The sequence below is a fragment of the Pristiophorus japonicus genome, chromosome 9, assembly GCF_044704955.1.
Source record: "Pristiophorus japonicus isolate sPriJap1 chromosome 9, sPriJap1.hap1, whole genome shotgun sequence".
In the NCBI taxonomy this organism is placed as follows: domain Eukaryota; kingdom Metazoa; phylum Chordata; class Chondrichthyes; family Pristiophoridae; genus Pristiophorus; species Pristiophorus japonicus.
Genome location: NC_091985.1, coordinates 200,900,896 through 200,927,083, shown reverse-complemented (window position 1 = coordinate 200,927,083; position 26,188 = coordinate 200,900,896). Strand labels below are relative to the sequence as shown.

At 44.8% G+C, this 26,188-nt stretch overlaps 1 long non-coding RNA gene and 1 pseudogene across 1 annotated transcript; both read left to right on the top strand.

Annotated features, from left to right (window-relative positions):
* Positions 1-1,195: 1,195 nt before the first annotated feature.
* On the top strand, positions 1,196-24,712 carry LOC139273399 (uncharacterized). The gene is made up of 2 exons (XR_011595099.1): positions 1,196-2,041; positions 23,870-24,712. It is a non-coding gene; the product is annotated as an uncharacterized lncRNA (long non-coding RNA).
* Positions 17,523-17,757, top strand: LOC139274243 (U2 spliceosomal RNA; annotated as a pseudogene).
* Positions 24,713-26,188: the final 1,476 nt, after the last annotated feature.

The window sequence follows — 26,188 nt, the reverse complement described above, 5'->3', positions numbered from 1 at the left end:
CGGCAAACTTAAAAGCAGTAATAGCACACTAAGCTCAAAGCAGACTTGCACTAGACAGGGTGCAGAGGAGATTTACGAGGATGTTTCCAGGAATGAGGAATTTTAGCTGTGAGGAAGGATTGGATAGGCTGGTGTTGTTTTCTTTCAAAGAGAGGAGGCTGAGGGGAGACTTAATTGAAGTGTATAAAATTATGAGGGCCCTAGATAGAGTGGATATGAAGGACCCGTTTACTTTGGCAGAGAGGCCAATAACCAGGGGGCATAGATTTAAAGTAATTGGTAGAAGGGTTAGAGGGGAGTTGAAGAGGCATTTTTTCACCCAGAGGGGGCTGGATGTCTGGATCTCACTACCTGAACGGCTGGTGGAGGCAGAAACCCTCATCGCATTTAAAACGTACTTAGATATGCACTTGAAGTGCCGTAACCTACAGAGCTATGGACCAAGTGCTGGAAAGTAGGATTAGGCTAGATATCTCGTTTCCTTTCGTAGAGACACGATGGGCCAAATGTCCTCCTTCTGTACCCCAGATTTCTATTATTTCATGATACTGAACGGAAATTTAATCTGTATTTGTAAATGTTGTTTCAGGGAGTAGCCCATGCATTAAAGGGACAGTGAAGCTGGATATGAAATTTGGTTAGGGGACAGAAAGCAGAGGGTAGTGATGGCTATTTGTTTTTCGGACGAGAGGGAAATGTGCAGTAGTGTTCCCCAGCGGCCGGTTCGGGTCATTGCTCTTCATATATAATTATTGACTTGGATATGTGTATACGAGACATAATTTCAAAGTTTGCAGATGGCCCGAAACTAGGCAATTTAGTTTACTATGAGGAGGATAGTAACAGACTTTAGAGGGACATAGACAGCATGATGATAATAGGTGCACATATGGGGAAAGAAATTCAAGGCATAGAAGTGTGACGTAATACATTTTGGTAAGAAGAGCAAGTAGAGGTAACGTAAACGAGAGGGTTCAATTTTAAAGGGTGCAGGAACAGTGACACCTATACGTACACAAGTCTTTAAATGTGATAGGGCATGTTGAGGAGGCTATTAAATCTGCATACGGGATCCCTGGTTTATACGCAGAGGCATGGCCTAGAAATTCGTTTCGGACGGTGGCACACAGCGGGCGGTATTGTATCAGCCACGCCTGTTATTCAGTTCATTGCATTAAAATGGCTGGAGCCCGCATTGCTGCGGTTAACACAGATCACTTAGAAGGACTGCACTGTGTCTCCACATATAAAAACAACCGACTGAGCAAGTGTTGTTGTCTTGCCCCGCCAGAGGCGGAGACTCTGAGCGGGGCAAGACTCAGGGAGCGGGTTGTTCTGACCTGGCTCACTGTTTATCGACTGAACAACAAGATTATTATTAGGAGACCCGGAGGCGGGGCGGGGCTGTCTGGGCTGGCCCGAGTGTCAATGCCTGAACACAACAGGTTAGCATCTGGGCAGGTCAAAAAACAGCAACCACAGGACTTTGTTCATTCAAATCTATAGAAAAAGAAACTCTCCGACCGAACGTTTGACCGACTCCCCAGTCAATACCCAGGTAAGTTTCTGGGCTCCGCTGTTTAGCTTAGACTGGACGCAGGGCGGAAGAGTGTGTGCGGTTATGTGAAGCAATACTTTGCAAAGTTTCCCGTAGATTCTCTTGGCCGATTATCTGATCTTTATTGTCCTGGAATTCTGTGACTTTAATAACAGATGAAAATATATAACTAATTCTGTTCACAATTGAAGTGGCGGCGAATTGCCAAACCGCTTGGATTTGATTTCACCAGAGAAACTCCTCCCTGTTCTGAAGCAACTGAGGAATGATTGAGTTGAATCCACCCTGAGGGCTGGCAGCACCTTTCCCACAGAAAACGGAGCTCTGAATCTCCCAGACCAAGGGGCAGATCACATTCACAATTTGTGACTTGCTAAAATCAAACAAGGAGCTTCTACCTGATTGGTTGTAGTGAAATAACAAGGATCTAACCTGGAACATCTGCACGGAAATAAAGAGACAGAAAATCCTTGTGTGATTGAGGTAAGGCTAATGGAGCTTCTAAGCTTCATTTTGTTTTGTAATAGCATTTTCTACACTTCCTCTTTCTTTTGAAAGCCTGCTTCCCGCGGTCAGAGATGCTCCCTGGCGCCGGGAGTTAGTTCTCTGTCCCTCGCGGCTGTAACAATGATGTGACTGTTCACCCACACAGTGACTGAGGGCAGTCCATTTTACACTGGGGATCTTCGGGTTAATCCCGGTCTCCACACGGACACATTGTAGAGCAGTTGCAGGACAGAAAGCAGGAACCCGAACTCAGGGGATTTACCCCATCCTAGCCGAGCGGCGCTTCCTGCCTGTTGTAGAATTCGCAATTCAGTAAACACAGGGTGGGAACCCGGTCCTTGCTCATTCCATGTACATTTATACAGTAATACGCGGTGTTTTCACTCACGAACCGTTTGGTACCCAGTATTGTTTTATTTAACTGAACAAAGGCAGAACCAGCAGTTCAGACTGAACACACAGATCAGCTCAGTAAAGGGTTAACACATTCACACTGACCGATTATCGCCCTGCGCCGAGCACCTGGAACATTCAGCCTCTGGTTACCTGAGGCCGGACTGAACATGATCCGGTCACAGCATCGGAGCAAGTTTGGAGAGAAAACTTATCCCCATTAATTCTAATGAATTACTGTTTAACGCGACAATGTCAGTTTCAGTCAGTGAGGAACGGATGTGAATTAGGTGGGAGAAAGGAGCAGGGATTTCTGCTTCAGCTGAAATAAGTCCACGTTGATGAGGTTATTGTCAAACTGGCTGAAAAACAGAGCGCTCCCTTAATAGAGAACACAGTTGCGGAAAGTTTAAAATGGAAACCGGTTCAGAGCTGAATCCATAGAATCATAGAAATTTACAGCACGGAAGGGAGGCCATTTCGGCCCATCGTGTCCGCGCCGGCCGAGCAAGAGCTGTCCAGTCTAATCCCACTTTTCAGCTCTTGGTCCGTAGCCCTGTAGGTTACGGCACTTTAAGTGCACATCCAAGTATTTTTTTTAATGTGGTGAGGGTTTCTGTCTCGACCACCCTTTCAGGCAGTGAGTTCCAGACCCCCACCACCCTCTGGATGAAGACATTTCCCCACATATCTCCTCTAAACCTCCCCCTAATTACTTTAAATCTATGCTCCTAGTTTTTGACCCCTCTGCCAAGAGAAACAGGTCCCTTTGTTGATCTACACTTTTCAGTGTCCTACCATTTAATGTATATTCCCTTGCTTTGTTAGACCTCCCCAAATGCATTACCTCACACATATCCAGATTGAATTCCATGTGGCACTGTTCTGTCCACCTGACCAGTACATTGATATCTTCCACTCTATCCAGGCCCCTCATAATTTTATAAACCTCAATCTGGTCTCTCCAAAGCCTCCTCTCTTCCAAAGAAAACAGACCCAGCCTCTCCAATCTTTCCTCATAGCTGAAATTCTCCAGACCAGGAAACATTCTTGTAAATCTCCCCTGCATCCTTTCTAGTGCAATCACATCTTTCCTGTAATATGGTGACCAGAACTGCACACAGTACAGTTCAAGCATAACCTCCTTGCTCCTGTATTCCATGCCTTGACTAATAAAGCCACCTATTCTGTATGCCATCTTAACCACCTTATCTACCTGGCCTGCTACCTTCAGGGATCTGTGGAGCTGCACTCCAAGATCCCTTTGTTGCTCTACACTTTTCAGTGTCATACCATTTAATGTATATTCCCTTGCCTGGTTAGACCTCCCCAAATGCATTACCTCCCTGATCTGGATTGAATTCCATGTTCCACTGTTCTGTCCACCTGACCTGTACATTGATATCTTCCTGCAGTGCGCAGCTTCTTCATCAAACACACAGCCTATTTTAGTGTCATCTACAAACTTCCTAATCATATCCCCAACATTTAAGTGCAAGTCATTGATTATATACTACAAAAAGCAAGGGACCCAGCACTGGGCCCTGCGGAACCTCACTGGATACAACCTTCCAGTCACAAAAACACCCATCAGCTATTACCCTTTGCTTCTTATCTCCGAGCCTATTTTGGATCCAACTTACCACTTTGCCTGGATCCCATGGGCTATTACTTCTGTGACCAGTTTGCCATGTCGGACCTTAATTATTGAAAGTACAACAACAACTTAGCTTTGTATAGCACCTTTTTAAAGTAGTGAAACATCCCAAGGTGCTTCACAGGAGTATTAGGATATAAAAACTTTGACATCGAGCCGCATAAGTAGAAATTAGTGCAGGAGACTAAAAGCTCGGTCAAAGAGATATGTTTTAAGGAGCGCCTTGAAGGAGAAAAGAGAGGTAGCGAGGCGGAGAGGTTTAGGCAGGGAATTCCAGAGCTTGGGGCCCAGGCAACAGAAGACACGGCCACCAATTATGATGGGGGATGCTCAAGAGAGCAGAATTAGAGGAGAGCATTACCAACAGGTAGGAGGCCCCATCATCAATCGTTATATAAAATTTGCTCATCTTTATGTTTAAATGCATTCATGGCCTCATCCCTCCCTCTTTTTCTTCATCCTGCAGTCCTACAAGCCCCATCCCTGAGAACACTCCATTCGCTAACTCTGGCCTCTTGTGCATTTCGCTCTTTGCCCCATCTATGGAGGCTGTGCCTTCGCCTGTCCTCGCTCTCTGCTCTGCAATTCCTCACCTAGCCTGCTCCACCCCCTGCTCCTCATTTAGGACACTCCTTATAACCCACTTCATGGGCCAACCTTTTGATCTCCCTCCTTCTACCTCATTTACTGATTTACCAGGGCCCATTTACTGATTTTTAAGTTTCTGTGAAGGGTCTTGGGGAAGTATATCGATATTAAAGGTGCTGTGTATATTCAAGCTGTTCTTGTTGCTGTGTGTTTATTACACCAGTGTCAGCGTGACTGAAACAGCAGAGAACTGAATTTTACAATGTCAGTGGCCTAGTCCTTTTTACATTTCTACAGTGGCGAATGGAAAAGATGATGTCACTTTGATTAGATGCATGTCCGTGCACACACAGCGAAACACATGCACAAGTGGAGAATTATGATATAAAACATCAGTCAGTTCTACCATTTGTATATTTATGGCCTTTACTGTGAATGTAAGTCCTCTACAGATATTCCAATCAAAGATACTGTGCATCTCTTCACTATTTCAGGTTACATGATTTATAACATTGCACATCAGTGGTAATATTAGTGGAACAGTGGTAAACGTCCTCACCTCCTACAGTGCTCATTACTCCGGTGCTGACACTGAGAGGTCTTCATAAGTAGAAACACTAACCAGGACCAATCTCCATGAACTCATGGTCAATGTCACTGTCCATGGTGGTCAGAGGAATTATACCTAGCCATATATTGTGCAAATAGAAAACACATTCATAAAATAACAATTTAATTTCAAAACTCAGCAGCACAAAAATAATAAACATAACCATAATAAAATACCACCAGACTATAAATCCGAATGAATGATCAAATAATTCATCGATGATCACCCCATTCCATATTTCCCACCAGAATATTCTCTACATCATTAATAATGCTGGCTTTGGCCTGAACTGTGTGTAACTCTTAACATTTGCCAGTCTTGTGAAATCTTATACTCCTGACAGGATCTCGATACATTGTGAAAACCCATACATACCTGGCAGGATCCTGATGCAGTGTGAAACCCCATACACACAGTCATTGGACAAAAACCGCCCTATGTGGAGGAAGTGCATCCGGGAAGGCGCTGAGCACCTTTAGTCTCATCGCCAAGAGCATGCAGAAATCAAGTGCATGAGGCAAACCTGTCCCACCATCCCTTACCCTCAACGACTATCGATCCCACCTGTGACACGGACTGTGGTTCTCGTATTGGACTGTTTAGCCACCTAAGGACTCACAAAGAGTGGAAGCAAGTCTTCCTCGATTCCAAGGGACTGCCTATGATGATGATGACAGGATCCTGATACATTGTAAAACCCCATACACCACCTGGCAGGATCCTGATACACTGTGAAACTCCATACACACCTGGCAGGATCCTGATACACTGTGAAACTCCATACACACCTGGCAGGATCCTGATACACTGTGAAACTCCATACACACCTGGCAGGATCCTGATACACTGTGAAACTCCATACACACCTGGCAGGATCCTGATACACTGTGAAACCCCATACACACCTGGCAGGATCTTGATACACTGAAACCCCATACATACCTGGCAAGATCCTGATACGCTGTGAAACCCTTTACACACCTGGCAGGATCCTGATACAGTGAAACCCCTTACACACCTGGCAGGATCTGGATACAATGTGAAACCCCATACACACCTGGCAGGATCCTGATACGCTGTGAAACTCCATACATGCCTGGCAGGATCCTGATACACTGTGAAACCCTATACACACCTGGCAGGAGCAGAGCGTGGGATCCAGTATTGATAAAAAGCTGATTAGATCCTCAGTGTGGGAAGGGTTTAACCCACAGGCATTTTTATATGGATCAGGTTTAGAGGGCTGATATAACAGAGAGTACCTTTGCTGGTAATAGAGCCAGCATTACTGACAGTATCTGTTGATTTTAGAGTTGATATTACTGACAGTATCTGTGCTGATTATAGAGCTGATATTACTGACAGTGTGCTGTGCTGATTATAGAGCTGATATTACTGACAGTATCTGTGTTGATTTTGGAGCTGATATTACTGACATTATCTGTGCTGATTCTTGAGCTGATATTACTCACAGTCTCCGTGTTATTAAGGGAGATGTTAAAATGCAATGATGAAGTGATGCCAGAAATGAAGGGAAGGAAATATCGAGAATGAACACCCAGGCCATGAAACTGACCCACAGGACCGAATTAATGCAGATAAACTTGGCACAGGCCAGACCAGAGACCCGCCGTAGCGGTCCTTAACACTGCACAAATGTAATGGCCGGGACAGGCAGGCTGTGTTTTTGTATTGCTGCGGTTAGAGCCGATCAGTTTAAAAAAGCAGGCAGACAAAAAGCAGGAAACTATAGACCAGTTTGCCTAACATCTGCTGTTGGGAAAATGCTAGAGTCCATTATTAAGGAAGCAGTAGTGGGACATTTGGAAAAGCATAATTCAATCAAGTAGAGCCAGCATGGTTTTATGAAAGGGAAAAAACTCATGTTTGACAAATTTGCTGGAGTTCTTTGAGGATGTAACAAGCAGGGTGGATAAGGGGGAACCAGTGGATGTGGTGTATTTGGATTTCCAGAAGGCTTTCGATAAGGTGCCACATAAAAGGTTACTGCACAAGATAAAAGTTCATGAGGTTGGGGATAATATATTAGCATGGATAGAGGATTGGTTAACTAACAGAAAACAGAGAGTCGGGATAAATGGGTAATTTTCCAGTTGGCAAACAGTGACTAGTGGGGTGCCGCAGGGATCAGTACTGGGTCCTCAACTATTTACAATCTATATTAATGACTTGGATGAAGGGACCGAGTGTAATGTGGCCATGTTTGCTGATGATACAAAGGTGGGTGGGAAAGCAAACTGTGAGGAGAACACAAAAAATCTGCAGAGGGATATAGACAGGCTAAGTGAGAGGGGAAAAAATCTGGCAGATGGAGAATAATGTAGGACAATGTGAGGTTATCCACTTTGGTAGTAAAAATAGAAAAGCAAATTGCAATTTTTCTCCATTTAAATTATAAAGTGCTGCAGTACAGAGGGACCTGGAGGTCTTTGCGCATTAAACACAACAAGTTAGTATGCAGGTACAGCAAGTAATCAGGAAGGCCAATGGAATGTTGGCCTTTATTGCAAGGGGGATAGAGGATAAAAGCAGAGAAGTCCTGCTACAACTATACAAGGTATTGGTGAGGCCACACCTGGAGCACTGCGTACAGTTTTGGTCTCGGTATTTAAGGAAGGATACACCCTTGCATTGCAGGCTGTTCAGAGAAGGTTCACAAGGTTGATTATGGAGATGAGGAGGTTGACATGAAGATAAATTGATACACAGTGAAACCCCATACACACCTGGCAGGATCCTGGTACATTGCAAAACCCCACACACACCTAGCAGGATCCTGATACCCCATACACACCTGGCAGGTTCCTAAATCCAGAAACCCCATACACACCAGGCAGGATCCTGATACACTGTGTAACCCCATACACACCTGGCGTATATTCATTGGAGTTCAGAAGATTGAGAGGTGATCTTGTCGAAACATATAAGATAATTAGGGGGCTTGACAAGGTGGATGCAGAGAGGATATTTCCACTCATAGGGAAAACTAAAATTAGGGGACATAGTCTCAGAATAACATCCATTTAAAACTGAGATAAGGAGCAATTTCTTCTCTGAGGGTTGTAAATCTATGGAATCCTCTGCCCCAGAGAGCCATGGAAGCTGGTTCATTAAATATATTTAAGACGGAGAAAGACAGATTTTTGAGCGATAAGGGAGTGGGCAGGGAAGTGGAGCTGAGTCCATGATCAGATCAGCCATGATCTTATTGAATGCGGAAGCAGGCTTGAGGGGCCAAATGGCCTACTCCTGCTCCCAATTCTTATGTTCTTAAGGACTGCACTGTGCCACTCACACATTAAACAACAAGCTTCTGTGCAAGTGTTGTCCTGTCCCAGCAGGTGGGTGCGAGAGAACTGCTGGGACTCGCCTGGCACAGGTGGAGACTCCCACACGGCACCAGGGAGCGCCTTCCCACCTGGCTCACTGTTTGTCCAGTTAACAACAAGAATATTACTATAACTCTGGGAAGGGGGAGAGAGAAACAGAATCATGGACACATCAGTTTAGCATCTGGGCTATCGTAAAATCAGCAATTACAGAACATTCGTGATTAAAATCTATAGATCGAGAATGTCTTGTCCAGAGCCTTTGAACAACCTTGAAATAAATCCACTAATTAGTTTAGTTCTGATTGATCACAGAGCGGAGCAGTGGGGGTGTTTTACTAAACTAGATATTGCAAAGTTTATCATTGATTCTCCCGCACCAATTATCTGATCTTTACTATCATGGAATTCTGTGAAATTCACAACAGATGGAGCTCGGCCTTAAATAAAAACAGCCAATCCCATCCATTTAAAGGGGATGTTCAACCCTTCCAGTGCTGAAGTCATTGTCCAGAAATTCCGGTGAAACTTCACATTCACCAAACTCTGGAATCCATTATACAGCAGATGATTAAATGTTGGAAGATAGGAATAGGAGGTAATTCAACCCCTCGAACCCGTCCCTCCATTTAATTAGATTATGGTGATCTGTATCTTAACACCATCTACCTGCCTTTGATTCATTTCACTTGATACCCTTAACTAATAAAAATCTGTCTCCTTCCGTCTTGAACAGTTCAGTTGACGCAGAATCCACACATTTTTGGGGAGGGAATGCCACACTCTACTAACCTTTGTGCGAAACAGTGCTTCATGATTTCACTGCTGAACAGCCTAGCACTAATTTTAAGATTGCCCGCCCCTGCGAACCCCACCCCCCGCTTTCTGGATTCCCCCACCACATGAAATATCTCTCTGTATCTACTCAATCAAATCCTTTTAGCATTTTAAACACTCCAATTAATTCTCGCCGGCTGCATGCAAATCCACAATTTTCTGACACTATCCATTTAACAGTGAATTTCATGAGATAGATTTGTTCACGTGAATATTCTGTTGTAATAGAGAACTCTCTGCTTAAAATAACAAGTTTGCAAACCCACCATTTCCCCGCACTGTCTCAGCCTTGTTTTCAAAACACTTCATGGCCTCGCTCCTCCCTATTTCTGTCAGCACCAGACCAACAACTCTCTGAGAAATCTGTGCTTCTTCAATTCTGGCCTCTTGAGCATCCCGGTTTTAATAGATAACCATAGAAACCATGAACATTTACAGCACAGAAAGAGGTCATTCAGCCCATTATGTCTTTGTCAGTTGCCAAAGAGCTACCAAGCCCAATTCCACCCTTCCAGCTCTGGGTCCTAGCCTTGTAGGTTATGGCACTTCAAGAGCATATCCAAATATTTTGAACTAATATGAGGGTTTCTGCCTCTACCATTCTTTCAGGCAGTGAGTTCCAGACCTCCAGCACCCTCTGGGCGAGAAGGTTTCTCCTCAACTTCCCGCTAAACCTCGTCCCAATTATTTTATAACTATGTCCCCTGGTTATTGAACACTGCTAATGGAAATAGGTCCTCCCTATTCACTCAAATCTAGGCCCCTCATAATCCTATACACCTCAATCAGGTCTCCCCTCAGCCTCCTCTCTACCAAAGAAAACAACCCCAGCCTTCCCAATCTTTCCTCGTAGCTAAAATTCTCCAGTCCAGGCAACATCCTTGTAAATCTCCTCTGTACCCTCTCTAGTGCAATCACATCTTTCCTGTAATGTGGCAACCCGAACTGTCGCAGTACTCTAACTGTGGCTTAACTACTGTTTTATACAGTTCAAGCATAACCACCCTGCAATTATATTCTATGCCTCAGCAAATAAAAGAAAGTATCCCATTTGCCTGCTTAACCACTCTATCTACTGGTCCTGCTACCTTCAGGGATCTGTGGATATACACTCCAAGGTCTCTTTGTTCCTCTACACTTCTCAGTGTCCTACCATTTATTGTCTATTCCGTCGCCTTATTAGCTCTCCCAAAATGCATTACTTCAGACATCTCTGGATTAAATTCCATTTGACACTGTTCTGCCCTCTGACCAATCCATTGATAGCTTCCTGCACCCTACAGCTTTCTTCTTCATTATCGACCACATGGCCATTTTTGTATCATTTGCGAACTTCTTAATCATACTCCCCACATTCAAGTCTAAATCATTGATTATATACAACAAAAAGCAAGGTTTCTCGCACTGAGTCTTGCAGTACCCCACTCAAAGCATTTCTCTGGTGACAAAAACACCCATCAACCATTACCCTTTGCTTCCTGCCTCTGAGCCAACTTTAGATCCAACATGCCACTTTGCCTTGGATCCCATGGGCTTTTACTTTCGTGACCAGCCTGCCATGTGGGACCTTGCTAAAATCCATATGGACTACATCAAAGGCAGTATCCTCATCGGCCCTCCTTGTTACCTCCTTAAAAAATTCAATCAGTTAGTCGGGCCCGACCTTCTCTTAACAATTCCATGCTAACTATCCTTGATTAATCCGTGTCTTTCTGAATGAATATTTATCCTGTCCCTCAGAATTTATTCCAATCATTTTCCCACCAATGAGGTTAGGCTGACTGGCCAGTAATTACTCGGTCTATCCCATTCTCCCTTTTAAAACAATGGTACAACATTAGCAGTCTTCCAATCCTCCGGCACCACACCTGTAAACAGAGAGGATTGGGAAATAATGGTCAGAGCCTCTGCAATTTCCTCTCTTGCTTCTCTTAACAGCATGGGATAAATTTTCTGAGGTGCAATACATGGGAGCGTAAGCCCACATTTCTGAAACACTTTGCTTCGGCGCAGTCTGGAGATATCGAAAGGGTTAAAAGTTGAAGATTGAAGTTTGGATAAAACAGGATGTTTGGATCGAAAGAGGCTGCTAGACAACATGGAGTCACTTAGCCTTTGAAATGTGTCTTATCTGATCACCTGTGTGTATATAGTACTTCATGATGGGAATCGATTTATGGCAGTGAGACTTGACTTCGGGATAATGTGTTGCTGGTCATTTATTTGTATTTTAAGTATTTGAGTGTACCTTTGTTACTATGCGAGGAAATAATCTGATTTGTGTATAATAATTCATGACATCGTCTGTATGTTAAATATTTGAGTGTACTTCGTGGAGGCCCCCAACCTGTGTGAGAACACCAGCGGCAGGTTGGAGCCATAAAAGGAGCGGAGGTGCGGCGGCCATGGGCAGCGTGGAGGCATACTACTTCAGGGAGCAGCGCGAGCTGGTGCAGGACGGCGATGGCAGCGAAGAGTGACATCATCAAGGTCCAGGTCAGTGATTGGAGCGTGGGCAGATATAGCAGGAGCGGCGAGAGACTGTGGAAGGATGTGATCGGGGCCCAGGAGTGGCGAGTTCGGGGCCAGGGGCAGCACAGGCCAGCCCTCACTACAATGTGTGAGCACACTAGGTCCGTGCAGCAGAGCAGGTCTCCAGTTATCTCGGATAACCCTTGCCACTGGACCAAGACCTAGCTCTGTCAAGCCTGTGTGGTGGCTGAAGTGCAACGTCCACCACATGTTAAAATAAATCCACGCACAGGCATCTTCCACCCTTCAGGATGTAGTTCAGGACCTGGAATATTAGGTCCTTCAGTGAAACACCTGTGTATTCATCCTTTTTTGACATGGAAGCTAGTCATCCTCGGTTCGAGGGACTGCCTATGATGATGATTGATGATGAGTGTACCTTTCGTTACTATGCAAGGAAACGATCTGGTTTGTGTATAGTAATCCAGAAAGCAGTTAGTCGTGATTTCAGGACAATGCTATTTGAGTCTACATCGTCTGCATGGTAATTGTCTGTATGTACTATGCAAGGAAACAAGAGTTCAAAGGCTTTTCGGTATAAAAGATGGAACTGGTTTTTGTTAGACACACACACACCACACATTAGACACTGGAAGCTCAGAAGGTGTGTGTGTCACAAGCAGCCACGGAAATTGGAACAAGCAGAGAGCTGCCTTTGTGAAGTGTCTCAGTAACTTTCATACTTGGTTTGTATAGTTTGAATGTCTAAATAAAAGACCTGATCCTGCCATTACTATAACTGAGTGTGTGTGTAATTCAACGCTGAAAGCAACGAAGAGAAAAGAGCAAGAAAGCTGTACAACACAATACAGTTTCAAAGAAGCTAAACCCCTCCTCCTGTGCTTTCTCCATCCACCATCTGTTGTTTAGGTCCCGAGTTTTTTGTTGGACCACGGCCTTAAGTCGTTTGTAATGCTGCTTTGCTGCTCCCGAGTTGGGTGGTTGTTTAAGGCTCAGAAGTGCCATGCGCTTGTGATCTGTTAGCTTTTGGATCTCCTGGTCATTCTCATCAAACCAGTCCTGGTGGTTCCTGGTTGAGTGACCGAGCGTCTCTTCGCAGGCACTGGTTATGGAAGCCTGGGGGGGGCAGACCAAGTGCTTTCGGCATTCTGCGTCTCGGGGTAATCAAGGCATGCCAGGTTAGCTGTGAGGCACTGACTGTATAGGGCTCTCTTAGCTGGGTCTTTGAATGCCCCGGCATTGACTTTTTTGCGGGAGTGCTTTTGCTGCCTTCACCACTTTGGGGCTACATTGATGTCAATGATGGATCGGATTAGGCAGTGGTCCGTCCAGCAGTCATCAGCTCTTGTCATGGCGCAGCTGAGGCGCACATCCTTGCGATCCCTGGCTCAGACGATGACATAGTCAAGCAGGTGCCTGTGTTTGTATCCCTTAGTGCTTCCTTTCTCTCTATATTTATTTCATCAAATATTTCACAATCCTCCTCCCTGATTGCAATGTTTTGTGAAGACAGATGCAAAGTATTCATTAGGAACCATACCCACGTCTTCTGCCCCTACACAGGTTACCTTTATGGACTCTAATAGGCCCTACTCTTTGCTTAGTAATCCACTTGCTCTTAATGTATTTATAAAACATCTTTGGGTTTTCCTTGATTTTACTTGCCAATATTTTTTCATACACCTTTGTTTTCCTAATTTCCTTTTTAATTTCACCCCTGCACTTTCTGTACTCCTCTACAGTTTCTGCAACTTTGAGCCCTCGGTGTCTGCCATAAATGTCCCTTTTTTCTTTATGCTACTCTGTATGCCCCTTGTAATCCAGGTGTCTCTAGATTTATTAGTCCCACCTATTTGCTCGTATTTGCTCTGAACGTATTTGCTCTGAACCCTCACTATCTCCTCCTTGAATGCCTCCCACAGATTTTGACACTGATTTTCCTTCAAGTAGCTGTTTCCAGTCCACTTTGGATAAATCACATCTCAGCTTAGTACAACTGGTTTTTCCCCAATTAATTTTATTCCTGGTTCATGTTGGCCCTTTTCCATAACTAACCTAAATCTAACTGCATTATGATTACTACCACCAAAATGCCCTCCCAATAATACCCCTTTCACCTGCCCATCTTCATTCCCTAATTGTAAGTCCAGAACCCCACCCCCATGCCCACCTTGTTGTGCTTGCAATGTACTGGCGAAAATGCATTTTAAAATTCTGCACCCGCTATGCCTTTCACACTAATTCTATGCCAGTTATTATTAGAATAGTTGAAATCGCTTACTATTACTGCCCTATTGTTTTGAACTGCTCAGAAATTTGCCTACATATTTCATCTTCTATCGCCCTCTGACAGTTTGGGGGTTAATAGTACACTCCCAGCAATGTGATCACCCCTTTTTTGTTCTTCAGTTCCACCCATATGGACTCTTTTGCTGATCGTTTGAACATATCATCCCGCCTCACAGCTGTAACTGTTTCTCAATCAATACTGCAACATCCCTCCTTTTTTATCCTCCTCTCTATCCCGTCTGAAAACACTGTAACTAGCTGTAACTAGAAAGACAGGAGCTGCCATTCCTTCCCTTATTTCAACCATGTCTCAATAGCAGCTATATGATCATACTTCCACGTGTTTATCTGTGCCCTCGGATAATCTGCCATTCCCTCGATGCCTTGCATTGAAGTATATACCGTTTAGCACTGCAAAACTCCCTGTTGTCTATTTTCTAGACTTTGTTTCCTCTGCTTTCCAAACTCGCTCATTTATTTTCTGCCTTCCATTTCCAGCTTTGCTTCTCTCTCTTCTGAAACTATTCTCAGGTTTGCATCCCCCTGCCGAGCTAGTTGAAACCCTCCCTAACAGCATTACCAACCGCACCACCCCACTCCAGCCCCCCACCCTGCCCATGAGGATATTGGTCCTGGCCCTGTTGAGGTGCAACCCGATTGGCCTGTACAGGTCCCACCTCCCACATACTGGTCCCAATGCCTTAGGAATCTAAAGCCCTCCCTCCTGCATCATCTCCCCAGCTACTCATTCATCTGCTCTTTCCTTCTATTTCTGTTCTCATGAGCACGTGGCACCGGGAGTGATCCAGAGATTACTATATTTGAGGTCTTATTTTTTTATCTCTTTCCTAGCTCCCTAAAATCTGCCTGCAGGGCTTCATCCCTCTTTCTACCTGTGTCATTGGGACCGGTATGGACCATGACTTCTGGCTCCACGATTGAAGGTCGTGGCTTCTGCTGCCAACGCCTTAATTTGTGGAATTGCCTCCCTGAACCTCTCCGTCTCTCCCTCTTTCCTTCGCTAAGACGATCCTGAAAACCTACATTTTTGACTATGTTTTTGGGCATCAACGTATGTGGCTCAGTGCCTTGAAACGATTAACTACGTTAAATGGGCCATACACATACAGGTTGTTGTTAGGAGATTGGATGTAAGCTTTCTCCCTGGAACAATGTCCATTATATTCGTGTCAATACTGCCCGGAGTGCAATAAATTACTGCTCCTCGGCCCCACCCCACCTGGCCTGCAATACACGCCCTCCCTAGGCGAAGACCGAGTGGCTCCCATTGCTCACAGTATTAGAATGTGGTGGAAAGTTCTCGTGGAGCTGAGTGAAGCCTAAATTAGGCCTCATGTTTCATGTATTGAACTGAAAAACCCCAGACCGTCAGGATATATTATTTTGGGGGTGGGATGGACTCTCTTTTTCCCTTCACAATGGGAAACTCTAGTGGCACATGAGCTTTTGAAGGAGCAGCAATAGATTATTATATTTTTACCACCATTGTGCTGTTATTGTAGATTACCTGCAGTTTTTTAAAAGTATTTTTTCAAGTAAAAGTTGAGGGTTTTTTTTTTTTGTTCCCTCCAGTTGGTTTTGTGATAGATTTGATTTTAATATGCAGTAAAGAACTCCTATTCATACTGTCACTTTCACATCATTACAATCCAACAAATCACCGTAAATTATTTTTTTGAGTAACCGGGTAGTCAAAGGAATGGAGTGACCGATCTTAATATGTAGACAGAGGTACTAATTCTGTACTTTGCATCTGTCTTCACCAGAGAAGTGAATACTGCCAATATAACAATAAAGTAGGACACAGTAATAATATTGGCGAGGATAAAACAGACAAAGAGGATGATTAGCAGTCCTCAAAGTAGAAAAGTTATCCGGAATGTATGGAATGCATCGTTCGGTATTCAGGGAATGAAGGGTTTAAATTGTGGAGGCTTTGGCCACAATCTTCCAATACTCCTTTTGATATGAGAGTGGTGCCAGAGGACTGGAGGATTGGAAATGTTACACCCATTTTTACAAAATTTGGAGAGGCATAAGCGCAGAAATTACAGGTTAGTTAGCTGGGGATGTTTGAGACCATAACCCGGGACAAAATTAATTAGCATTTGGAAAAGTATAAGCGAATAAATGAAACTCAGCATGGATTTGTTAAGGGCAAATCCTGATTCACTAACCTGATCGCATTCTACGGTGAAGTAATGGAGAGGGTTGGCGAGGGTACTGCGTTTGATTTTGAGAATATGGACTTTCAAAAGCCTTTTGAAATAGTACCGCATAATAGAATTGTTAGCAAAATTAAAGCCCATGGCATTAAAGTAGGGATGGGCAATTATTTGGGCTGGAAGGCCACTTAACATGCTCTAGTGAGCTGTTGAGGGCCGCCCACCAATGTTGCCCCTAATGCACTTGGCTGCACCGTCACACAACAAAAGTCCCACATGGCAGACTGGTCATGAAAGTAAAAGCCCATGGGATCCAAGGCAAAGTGTCTAGTTGGATCCAAAATTGGCTCAGAGGCAGGAAGCAAAGGGTTTTAAAAACAGAAAATGCTGGAAATCTCAGCAGGTTAGGCAACATCTGTAGAGAGGAAGCAGAATTAACGTTGACCTCTGACGAAGAGTCATCAACCTGAAACGTTAACTCTGCTTCCTCTCCAAAGATGCTACCTGACCCGCTGAGATTTCCAGCATTTTCTGTTTTTATTCCAGATTCCAGCATCCGCAGTATTTTGCTTTTGTATTAGCAAAGGGTAATGGTAGATGGGTGTTTTTGTGACTGGAAGGCTGTTTCCAGTGGGGTTCCGCAGGGCTCAGTACTGGGCCCTTTTTTTTTGTGAAATATATCAATGATTTGGACTTCAATGTAGGGGTACAATTAAGAAGTTTGAAGATGATAAAAAATTGGCTGTGTGGTTGATAATGAAGAAGAAGGCTGTAGACTGCATGAAAATATCAATGGACAGGTCAGGTGGGCAGAACAGTGCGAAATGGAAGTCAATCGGAGAAGTGTGAGGTATTGCATTTGGGGAAGGCTAACAAGGCAAGGGAATACACATTGAATGGTAGGACACTGAGATGTGTACAGGAACAAAGGGACTTTGGAGTGCATGTCAACAGATCCCAAAAGATAGCAGGACAGGTAGATAAGGTTGTTTAGAAGGCATACGGAATACTTGCCTTTATTAGCTGAGGCATAGAATACAAGAGCAGAGAGGCTATCGCTTCTCGGCCTTTTGGCTAAGATCAAGTGTAGTACCGTTTCTGACCAGCCACCATGACCTCCGGGTGGTTTCTCCCTGGTCAGGAAGGTATATGCTTGCATTTTTGGAAACAGGAGGTGGGTGGGGAGGTTTGACCCATCCACCTCCACGGAGGTGTGTGGGGGACCTGACCCATCCACCTCCATGGCACGAACCTGGTATTGCAGTACTTCCAGGAACGGTGCAGTGGCTCTAGGCCTTTTGGCTAAGAGCATTGGCGCAGAGTGATCCTTGGCATGTGCAAGGTGACGTCTGGCGTTTGTGATTTGACAAAGAATTGGAACGATTGGCTACGAATTTAAAAAAAAAAAAGAGAGGTAATGCTTGAACTGTATAAAGCATTCTTAAGGCCACAGCTAGAGTACTGCATGCAGTTCTGGTCACCACCTTACAGGAAAGTTGTGATTACGCTGGAGAGGGTACAGAGGAGATTCACGAGGATGTAGCCTGGACTGGAGAATTTTAGCTATGAGGAAAGATTGGATAGGCTGGAGTTAGAAACATAGAAACATAGAAAATAGGTACAGGAGTAGGCTATTCGGCCCTTCTAGCCTGCACCGCCATTCAATGAGTTCATGGCTGAACATGCAACTTCAGTACCCCATTCCTGCTTTCTCACCATACCCCTTGATCCACTTAGTAGTAAGGACTACATCTAACTCTTTTTTGAATATATTTAGTGAATTGGCCTCAACAACTTTCTGTGGTCGAGAATTCCACAGGTTCACCACTCTCTGGGTGAAGAAGTTCCTCCTCATCTCGGTCCTAAATGGCTTACCCCTTATCCTTAGACTGTGACCCCTGGTTCTGGACTCCCCTAACATTGGGAACATTCTTCCGGCATCTAACCTGTCTAAACCCATCAGAATCTTAAACGTTTCTATGAGGTCCCCTCTCATTCTTCTGAACTCCAGTCTTTCTTGATAGGTCAGTCCCGCTATCCCGGGAACCAGTCTGGTGAACCTTCTCTGCACTCCCTCAATAGCAAGAATGTCCTTCCTCAGGTTAGGAGACCAAAACTGTACACAATACTCCAGGTGTGGCCTCACCAATGCCCTGTACAACTGTAGCAACACCTCCCTGCCCCTGTACTCAAATCCCCTCGCTATGAAGGCCAACATGCCATTTGCTTTCTTAACCGCCTGCTGTACCTGCATGCCAACCTTCAATGACTGATGTACCATGACACCCAGGTCTCGTTGCACCTCCCCTTTTCCTAATCTGTCACCATTCAGATAATAGTCTGTCTCTCTGTTTTTACCACCAAAGTGGATAACCTCACATTTATCCACATTATACTTCATCTGCCATGCATTTGCCCACTCACCTAACCTATCCAAGTCACTCTGCAGCCTCATAGCATCCTCCTCGCAGATCACACTGCCACCCAACTTAGTGTCATCCGCAAATTTGGAGATACTACATTTAATCCCCTCATCTAAATCATTAATGTACAGTGTAAACAGCTGGGGCCCCAGCACAGAACCTTGCGGTACCCCACTAGTCACCGCCTGTCATTCTGAAAAGTACCCATTTACTCCTACTCTTTGCTTCCTGTCTGACAACCAGTTCTCAATCCATGTCAGCACACTACCCCCAATCCCATGTGTTTTAACTTTGCACATTAATCTTTTGTGTCGGACCTTGTCGAAAGCCTTCTGAAAGTCCAAATATACCACATCAACTGGTTCTCCCTTGTCCACTCTACTGGAAACATCCTCAAAAAATTCTAGAAGATTTGTCAAGCATGATTTCCCTTTCACAAATCCATGGTGACTTGGACCTATCATGTCACCTCTTTCCAAATGCGCTGCTATGACATCCTTAATAATTGATTCCATCATCTTACCCACTACCGATGTCAGGCTGACCGGTCTATAATTCCCTGTTTTCTGTCTCTCCCTCCTTTTTTAAAAAGTGGGATTACATTGGCTACCCTCCACTCGATAGGAACTGATCCAGAGTCAATGGAATGTTGTAAAATGACTGTCAATGCATCCGCTATTTCCAAGGCCACCTCCTTAAGTACTCTGGGATGCAGTCCATCAAGCCCTGGGGATTTATCGGCCTTCAATCCCATTAATTTCCCCAACACAATTTCTCGATTAATAAGGATTTCCCTCAGTTCCTCCTCCTTACTAGACCCTCTGACCCCTCTTATATCCGGAAGGTTGTTTGTGTCCTCTTTAGTGAATACCGAACCAAAGTACTTGTTCAATTGGTCCGCCATTTCTTTGTTCCCTGTTATGACTTCCCCTGATTCTGACTGCAGGGGACCTACGTTTGTCTTTACTAACCTTTTTCTCTTTACATATCTATAGAAACTTTTGCAATCCGTCTTAATCTTCCCTGCAAGCTTCTTCTCGAAATCCATTTTCCCTGCCTTAATCAAACCCTTTGTCCTCCTGTGCTGAGTTCTAAATTTCTCCCAGTCTCCGGGTTCACTGCTATTTCTGGTCAATTTGTATGCCTTGGCTTTAATACTATCCCTACTTTCCCTTGATACCACGGTTGAGCCACCTTCACTTTTTTATTTTTACGACAGACAGGAATGTACAATTGTTGTAGTTCATCCATGTGGTCTCTAAATGTCTGCCATTGCCCATCCACAGTCAACCCCTTAAGTATCATTCGCCAATCAATCCTAGCTAATTCATGCCTCATACCTTCAAAGTTACCCTTCTTTAAGTTCTGGACCATGGTCTCTGAATTAACTGTTTCATTCTCCATCCTAATGCAGAATTCCACCATATTATGGTCACTCTTCCCCAAGGGGCCTCGCACAACGGTATTGCTAATTAATCCTCTCTCATTACACAACACCCAGTCTAAGATGGCCTCCCCTCCAGTTGGTTCCTCGACATATTGCTCTAGAAAACCATCCCTTATGCACTCCAGGAAATCCTCCTCCACCGTATTGCTTCCAGTTTGGTTAGCCCAATCTATGTGCATATTAAAGTCACCCATTATAACTGCTGCACCCTTATTGCATGCACCCCTAATTTCCTGTTTGATGCCCTTCCCAACATTACTACTACTGTTTGGAGGTCTGTACAGAACTCCCACTAACGTTTTTTTCCCTTTGGTGTTCTGCAGTTCTACCCATATAGATTCCACATCATTCAAGCTAATGTCCAATCTAACTGTTGCATTAATCTCTTCTTTAACCAGCAATGCTACCCCACCTCCTTTTCCTTTTATTCTATCCTTCCTGAATGTTGAATACCCCTGGATGTTGAGTTCCCAGCCCTGATCATCCTGGAGCCACGTCTCCGTAATCCCAATCACATCATATTTGTTAACATCTATTTGCACAGTTAATTCATCCACCTTATTACGGATACTCCTTGCATTAAGACACAAAGCCTTCAGGCTTGTTTTTTTAACACCCTTTTTCCTTTTAGAATTTTGCTGTACAGTGGCCCTTTTTGTTTTTTGTCTTGGGTTTCTCTGCCGTCCACTTGTCCTCATCTCCTTTCTGTCTTTTGCTTTTGTCTCCTTTTTGTTTCCCTCTGTCTCCCTGCATTGATTCCCATCCCCCTGCCATATTAGTTTAACTCCTCCCCAACAGCACTGGCAAATACTCCCCCTAGGACATTGGTTCCGGTCCTGTCCAGCTGCAGATCATCCACTTAGTACTGGTCCCACCTCCCCCAGAACCGGTTCCAATGCCCCAGGAATTTGAATCCCTCCCTGCTGCACCACTGCTCAAGCCATGTATCTATCTGCGCTATCCTGCGATTCCTACTCTGACTAGCACGTGGCACTGGTAGCAATCCCGAGATGACTACTTTTGAGGTCCTACTTTTTAATTTAGCTCCTAGCTCCTTAAATTCGTTTTGTAGGACCTCATCCCTTTTTTTACCTATGTCGTTGGTACCAATGTGCACCATGACAACTGGCTGTTCTCCCTCCTTTTTTAGAATGTCCTGCACCCGCTCCGAGACATCCTTGACCTTTGCACCAGGGAAGCAACATACCATCCTGGAGTCTCGGTTGCGGCCGCAGAAACGCCTATCTATTCCCCTTACAATTGAATCCCCTATCACTATCGCTCTCCCACTCTTTTTCCTCCCCTTCTGTTCAACAGAGCCAGCCACGGTGCCATGAACTTGGCTGCTGCTGCCCTCCCCTGATGAGTCATCCCCCTCAACAGTACTCAAAGCAGTGTATCTGTTTTGCAGGGGGATGACCACAGGGGACCCCTGCACTACCTTCCTTGCACTATTCTTCCTGCTGGTCTTCCATTCCCTATCTGGCTGTGGACCCTTCACCTGAGGTAAGACCAACTCGCTACATGTGCTACTCACATCATTCTCAGCATCGTGAATGCTCCAGAGTGAATCCACCCTCAGCTCCAACTCCACAACGCGGTCCGTCAGGAGCTGGAGGCGGATACACTTCCCGTACACGTAGTCATCAGGAACACTGGAGTCGTCCCTGAGTTCCCACATCGCTTACCCTCTTGGCTGTGACATCACCTTTCTATTTTATTTGAAACAGAGGAGGCTGAGGGGAGATCTAATTGAGGTGTATAAAATTATGAGGGATCGAGATCGAGCGAATAGGAAGGATCTATTCCCCCAACAACCAGGAGGCTTAGATTTAAAGCGGTAGGACGTTTAGAGGGGAAATTGCTTCACCCAGAGGGTGGTGGGGGTTTGGAACCCACTGCCTGAAAGGGTGGTAGAGGCAGAAACCCTCGTATCATTTAAAACAAACTTGGATGTGCACTTGAAGTGCCGTGACCTACAAGGCTACAGATCAAGAGCTGAAAAGTGGGATTAGGCTGGATGGCTCTTTGTTGGCTGGCACGGACACGATGAGCTGAATGGCCTCCTTCAATGCTGTAAACTTCTGTGATTCTATGATCATGTACTTACAGTGATGATGTTTGTAAATTATGAGAAATATAGAAGATTAAGGGGTGATGTAATTGAGGTGTTTAAATGATTAAAGGAGTTGATGGGGTGGATGGAGAGAAACTATTTCCTCTGGTGAGGGAGTCCACAACAAGGGGACACAACCTTAAAATCAGAGCTCGGCCGTTCAGGGCTAATGTCAGGAAGCACTTCCTCACACAAATGCTGATTGGCTGTTTCTCTTGTCTGGAGAGTCTAGAACTAGGGGTCATAGTCTCAGGATAACGGACGGCCATTTAGGACTGAGATGTGGAGAAATATCTTCACTCAAAGGGTTGTGAATCTTTGGAATTCTCTGCCCCAAAGAGCTGTGGATGCTCAGTCGTTGAGTGTATTCAGGGCTGAGATCATAAGAATTAGGAACAGGAGTAGGCCATCTAGCCCCTCGAGCCTGCTCTGCCATTCAACAAGATCATGGCTGATCTGGCCGTGGACAAGATCGATAGATGTTTGGACACTAAAGAAATCAAGGGATACGGGGATAGTGCAGGAAAGTGGAGTTGAGGTCGAAGATCAGCCATGATCTTATAGGGGCCATTTAGCCTACTCCTGCTCCTATTTCTTATGCTCTTAAAGGGTAGTGGAAATCCAGAACTCTGTTCCCCATAAAACTGAGGCTGGGGGCCAATTGGAAATCCCAAAACTGAGATTGATGCATTCTTCTTAGGCAAAGGTATTAAGGGCGATGGAACCAAGGCAGGTAGACAGAGTTAAGATACAGATCAGCCACGATCTAACTGAATGGTGGAACAAACTCAAGGGGCTGAATGGCCTATTTCTGTTCCTATATTCCTACTTACAGTGATGACTTTTGTAAACAGCTTTTACAGGGGATTAGAAAGTGAGGATATGCAAACAGGATTAAACTAGGGTCTCACCTGTTCCTGTGACTCAGTCACACTGGGAGGTGCCTTTACCCACTGAGCCATTGGGAGGAGGGTCCAGTGACCCTGCTGGAAAATGCACATGTGAGGCCTCAGGTGAGGACAGTGGAAAAGCCTGTTGACACTCACTGTCGAGGTTCATACATAGAGATTGGGCACATGGTCACATACTGGAGAGAAACTGGTGAGTGTAGAACTGAACCCAACCAGAGTCAGAACCTTCAGGGGAGGAGAGGGAGGGGAACCAGTGAATGTAGAACTGAACCCAGCCAGAGTCAGCTCCTTCAGGGGAGGGACAAAACTCAGTGAGAAGGAAGGAATGTTGGAGATGGTGCGATGAGTTTGTCTTTCAGCACAGGGAGGAGGGAATGTGTGGGATGGGGATTTACAGCTTTGGGGGAACAAGCTAGGGAAGAATGTTCCATAGAAGCTAGAATTGTCTGTTCTGAATTTCTATCCTGTACCTACAGTAATGACGTTTGTAAACTCCTTTTACAGGGCATGAGAAGGGGAGGATTTACAGACAGGGAACTCACACCAAATATCATATGAAGGTGTGACACAGTCACTCGATTCATCAGGACCTGAATATCATCGGCCTTTGAATGTGGAAGGAGAAATATTTGCCTGTTCTGTCTGTGGGAAAAGATTTCAAACATCAGTGTGACTGGTAAAGCACCGAGACACACACATCTGAGTGAGAGTGTTCCAGTGCACAGCCTATGGAAAGAGCTTTAACCAGTTACACAGCCTGAAAAAACATCGCACCATTCACAGCGGGGAGAAACTGTACACATGTTCTGTGTGTGGACGAGGCTTCAACTGATCATCCAATTGGAGAGACACAAGGACACCTGCACCACAGAGAAACCGTGGGAATGTGGGGACTGTGGGGAGGGATTCAATTAACCATCTGTGCTGGAAATTCATCGACGCAGTCACACCGGGGAGAGGCCGTTCACCTGTTCCGAGTGTAGGAAGGGATTCATTCAGTTATCCTAGCTCGCTACACACCAACTTGTTCACACCAATAAGAGACCTTTTAATTGTTCTGACTGTGAGAAGAGCTTTAAACGCAGAAATCATGTGATGGCAAAACAACGTACTCACACTAGGGTGAGGCCGTTCACCTGCTCCGTGTGTGGGAAGAGATTCGCTGATCCATCCCACCTGCTGACAAGCCAGCGAGTTCACATGTGACTGCAGGGTTTGGATGCTGTTGTTAATCACATCCAGGACTGAGCCATCTTCATTCTGACAGTTGGGCTTTGTTTTCCCTGTAACTGAGCTGGAGGTTAATTTTATGGATATCTGACAAATAAATCGGCTTTGGTTCAAGCACACATTGTGTCGATTCCTTGATTTCTCCAAGATAAGAGGAGACTAGTTGTTGTCCTGTTACCGACTGTTCCATTTTTGGACCTTTTTCCCTTTGTTCAATAAAGACTTGTCCTTATGTAGCACCTCACATAACTTCAGGATAGCCCAAAGTGCTTTACAGCCAATGAGGTTCAACAACATCAAAGTGCATTTGAAGTGCATTCACTGTTGTAAAACAGGAAATGCAGCAGATGATTTGTGCACAGCAAGCTGCCATGAAAACAATGGCCAGATAATCTGTTTCAGTGATATTGGTTGAGGGCTGATGGAGCCTTGGTTGAACGACTCAGCCGAAAGATGGCAACGCTGAGAGTGTAGCAATCCTGTGCTGAATCTTCACTGGGAGTGTTTGATGGGACAGTGTAGACAGAGCTTTACTCTGCATCTAACCCGTGCTGTACCTGCCTATGGAGTGTTTCATGGGACAGTGTAGAGGGAGCTTTACTCTGCATCTAACCCGTGCAGTACCTGCCCTGACACAAGGTGCTCATTCCCCAGCACTAGCATCCATAACCGCAATGAGAACAACAGTTAACCCAAAGATAAGAGAAACCCATCAGTTCCTCCCCTGGACATAGATCCAGAGGGACAGTGAGTGTCCCGAACATTGTTGTACAGAGTGCCTGGGTCTGAGCCTTTTGGTGATGATTTGAATTTGATGCCCTCGAGTTACTGACTCACCGACTGGTGGAAATAGTGTTTCCTCATTTACCTGATCACATTCTGACCACCCCTCTCAGATCTCCAATTCCCCTTTGTTCTCATGAAAATCGCCCATTTCTCCAATCTCCCCTGATAACTAAAGACGCTTGACCCTGGTACCATCTCAGTGAATCTCTCTGCACCCTCTCCATGGTCTTGACATCCTTCTTGGTGTAAGATCCCGAAAACCTGACACAATATTCGACCTGCAGCCTAACCAATGATTTGTACAGGTTTACATGACCCCTGCCTGTTTGTACTCTACATCCCTATTTATAAAACCTAGGATCCCATGTGCTTTTTAACCACTTTGCCCTCGCACTTTTAAAGATTTGTGTATCTGATCCCCTGGTAGGTTTTACAGATATTAACACAGCTTGGCTAAAACACATTGACATCGCTAACGTCTGACATAATATGCATTATGGGAAAGAGAAGTTTAATGTGAGTTAGAAACTCAAATAGGCCTTCACTGCAGACATGTCGTCATGGCAACACTGATAAGACATTCCATTCACTGAACCCACTGGTTGGAAACTATATTTCACTAAATATATTCAAAAAGGAGTTAGATGTAGTCCTTACTACTAGGGGGATCAAGTGGTATGGTGAGAAAGCAGGAATGGGGTACTGAAGTTGCATGTTCAGCCATGAACTCATTGAATGGCGGTGCAGGCTCGAAGGGCCGAATGGCCTACTCCTGCACCTATTTTCTATGTTTCTATGTTTCTATGT